Source organism: Rattus norvegicus, chromosome 5, assembly GCF_021556685.1.
Source record: "Rattus norvegicus strain SHRSP/BbbUtx chromosome 5, alternate assembly SHRSP_T2T, whole genome shotgun sequence".
NCBI lineage: Eukaryota > Metazoa > Chordata > Mammalia > Rodentia > Muridae > Rattus > Rattus norvegicus.
Genome location: NC_141538.1, coordinates 150,073,274 through 150,077,382, shown reverse-complemented (window position 1 = coordinate 150,077,382; position 4,109 = coordinate 150,073,274).

Below are 4,109 nucleotides of genomic sequence, written 5' to 3'. Positions count from 1 at the left end.
GCGCGTCCCCGCGGCCCGCGCCCTCTCCCCCCTCCCGGGCGGAGGGGAACGGGAGGGAGCGCGCGCCCGCTTCCCGCCTAGCCAGGGCCAGGGGCGGGGCTTTCCCGGAGGCGCGCCGGCGCGGGGCGGGACTTGGCCCAGTGAGCGACAGCTGCGGCACATCTCGCGAGCTCGCCGTGGTGTCGGCACTTCCCCCGGAAGTGCTCGCGCGGGTGCGCGCGGAGCGGGTGTTCCCGCCTTTGTCCTTTGCTCTAGGAGTCTGTTTTGGAGTGGTTTGCGGTAAACGTCCCTGTGGGAAGTTAGTGGGTCCATGACCTTGGGCCCATTTTCTTCTCTCGGGTCTTTGAGCCTCTTTTATCTCTCCTGTACTTTCAGGGTAGTCTTGACAATGTCGATACTAGGTATGTAAAAGTGTTCAAATAAACGGCTCGCTATTATTTTGCGGTGTTGTGGACCGAACCAGGGCCACACAGATGTTAACAAGTGCTCTACCTCTGAGTTACATCTCAGATTTAAATTTTTTTTTTTAATACAAGGTCTCTTAAAAGCTCTGACCAGGGCTGGAGAAATGGCTCAGTGGTTAAGAGCACTGACTGCTCTTCCGGAGGTCCTGAGTTCAATTCCCAGCAACCACATGGTGGTTCACAACCATCTGTAATGGGATCTGATGCCCTCTTCTGGTGTGTCTGAAGACAGCTACAGTGTACTCATATATAATAAGTAAATACATAAAAAAAAAAAAAAAAAAAAAAAAAAAAGCTCTGACCAACCCAGAAATAGCTATGTAGACCAGGCTGGCCTCGAACTCTGCCTGCCTCTGCCTACAGAGTGCTGGGATTAAAAGCATGTGCCACTATGTCCATTCAGTTTAGTACCTTGCAGTTAGATTAAGCACGACAGAAAATTTTATTATCTTCTTTTTCCTTTATTTTGTTCTGAGAAAGGATTTTTCTGTATAGTTAGCCCTGGCTGTCCTGGAACTCCCTTTGTGGATCAGGCGGGCTTCCTAAGCGCTGGGGTTAAAGGTGTACCCCATCTCTGCTAAGTACTTCCAACTTGCAAGATTATAATCTATAGATGTGCAGTGTATTGCCAGAATAATCAAATGTAGTGGATTGTTCTGGGGCATGTGGGAACTCAGTAGTGATTGGTTCCTTTTCAGCTTTACCCAAGAGTCCGGTTTAGTTTCTTTACTGAATTTCCAATTTAACTGATGTGCATTGTAAGGTTTTCTCTTCTGCATCATCTGCTTTCCTTCTAGAGGCAGTTTCTTAAGTATTCCTTTAGAAGTTAATTTACTATACAGAACTTGGCTTTTCTTCTTTATGACAAGAACTTTCTATGTCCAATCGCCTTGAACTAACTTGTAAAAGCCCTCTAAGAACTGCAGTTGCAGGTGTGCATCACACATTTTAAAAAGTCATTTCAGAAGCATACGAAAGGTACTCAGGACCATTTTGTTTCATAATACATTTTTTTATACACAGTAACTTACATAGTCACTATTCTAGTGAAGGATTAAGATAGGGTCCAAGTTTTAGCTTTTTAGAATTGCCACAAATCAGTGTTCATGTATATTCAAGTATCTGTCTTGGAAATGGGAATATCATTAAGGACATCTCTAGCAGAACACTTGTCTAACCTAGCCTTGATCCTTCATATCACCTAGACACACAGAATTTGGAAGTAGGAATATTAGGTTAAGGGGGATGGGCCTTGAATTTGCAGTGGCGCTCTTACCTCAGCTTCCTGAGTGCTGAGGATTGCAGGCAATCATCACAGTGCCTACTTTGGTATGTGTACCTTGGTAGCTGTTGGGTCTCAAATATTCGACGTTATCAAATATTTTGATCTAGCCAGATGATGGTGGTCCATGTCTTTAATACCAACACTCAGGAGGCAGAGGCAGGCAGATCTCTGAGTTGTAGGCCAGCTTGATCTACAGAGCAAGTTCTAGTATAGCCAAGGCTAAACAGAAATCCTGTCTCCAAAAAAAAGTTTGTCAACCCAAGGTTAAACAGAGAAACCCTGTGTCCAAAAAATGTTTGTCAACCCAGTGCAGATATCCTCCAGGCCATTTGACTTGCAATTATCATATTTTGAGGGAGCGAGCTCTTCATGTCCTTCATTCCTTCTAGCTTCAGGGCACCTGTACACACATGGCACGCACACCTTGACACATGCTTCCCTTTGTGTGTTTTATTCTTTGCCCATTTTACTTGATTTATAGCTCACTATAGACTAGGAAAATCAGCAGTCTTGCCAAATGAGTGGCAGGTATTTCACCAGTGTGTTGACTTTCGGCACTGCTGTGTTCCTTGTGTGTGCATGTGTGTGAATGCATTGGCCGAGGTCGGGATAACTTTAAGGAAATGCTTCTATCTTTCACAGTGTGATCCAGGGATTTAACTCAGGTCCTCAGACATTTATGACACATTAGTGTTTTGCCCATAAATAAATAGGATTACCTCCACCCCCAATTTTATGTTATAATTCAAAGGCTTTCTCACTCTGAGGTCTTATGTTTCTTTTTGTGTTATTTGGAAGTAAGGTCATACATAGTACAGGCTGGCCTGGAACTTGCTATGTAGCTGAGACTGCGCCTTCCAAATCCTGGAAGTACAGGTCTGAGCCAACATACTTGGTTTGAGGTTTTAAGGGTTTTTGTTTTTTTTTTTAATTTAGTTTTGTGAGTACAGGTACCTGAGGAGGTCTTCTTGAAGCTGGAGTTACAGTGGTTATGAGCCACTTGATTTGGGTGCTGGGAACACAATTCTTCTGCAAGAGCAGTAATGTATGCTCTTAAGTGCTGAGCCAGATCTCTGTCTCTCTCTCTAAAGGTTAGCTGTATACGGTGGCAGCTTATCATTTGGGAAGTGCTAGAGCACCTGCTTCCCATGTTCAGAACCATTTGCAGTTGTTCCAGCAGGTGCTGTGCCCTGTGCAGGGAATGGGGCCTGCCAGGAAGCATTGTGGCCATTGCTAATCCCTTCAAGTAAAAAGGATAGTGATGACTGGAACACACAAGTTTGTGCAGGCACTTTTCTCCTGGGCCCGTCTTCCCATGAGGACACAGGTACTCATCAATATTGTGGCAGAGGCCATGGAGTTGTGGGGTGGATGCTCCCAGAAGAGGACATGAGATAGAGCTAAAGTAGGCAGCAGGTGTGCTCCGGCTTTGTTTTTAGAAGGTCGTGGCTATTTGTCTTTTATCTTGGGAACCTAGGGCTCCATTTTCAAATGGTGTGTTTTACTCAGTGGGCCTGAAGGGTAGCGACGCCCAAGTTCCACAGCTGAGTCCTGTTTTTATACAGTGGATGAGGCACAGGAAGTCAGTTCTCTTTATCTGTTTTCTCTCTACCCTCTGAAGTGTTGGTACCCATTAACTGGTCTTCAGAATTTGGCTGTGTAGGGAAGGGCGTGGTGGAGGATTTACCTTCTGAAATTCAGAAGCCTGGGAATTTCTCCTTTATTCATCTTTTGCTTCTGTCCTTGCAGTTGTCCCTCAGTGCTGCCAGAGGAGCTTTCCAAAGCCTGTGCCTCTGCTCAATTGTCTGTTGTCCCTCAAATCTCTTGACTGAGAATCCTGACTTGTTACACCACCCTTTGCTGCAGCTTGGCTCAGTTCCAGGTAAATCACTGGGTGCCATCACTTATGATCAGGCTCAGTTAAACACGCAAGGGACTGAGTGAGATTCTGACTTAGGCACTGGGGTCTCTGTGTGTGTGTGCATGTCTTTGCTCTTCTGACCTTGTACCATTCTTGCCAAGGTTAAATACGGCTGTGCACACTCCCAGGAGTCATGTTTGAAAACCAGTGGGAAGGTAGGATGGGGAGAAAAAGACCAGATAGCAGCCACATTTGAACAAGGTTCTAAGATACTGGCACCCAACACCTGTCATAACACACTGATCAACCTTGTTGCAAGGGCAACAAGGAGGACATTGGTCATAGCCCACTATGTGAAGCTAAAGGCTTCAGGTTTTAACAGAACGGGTGTTTGGGGAAACGAAGGCTCTGCCTAAGTGTCTGCGCTCTAACTGTTTATGAGGTCTGAGCCCTGCTGATTGCCTTCCCTTCCTGAGTAGATACAAAGACCAAGCCTCAT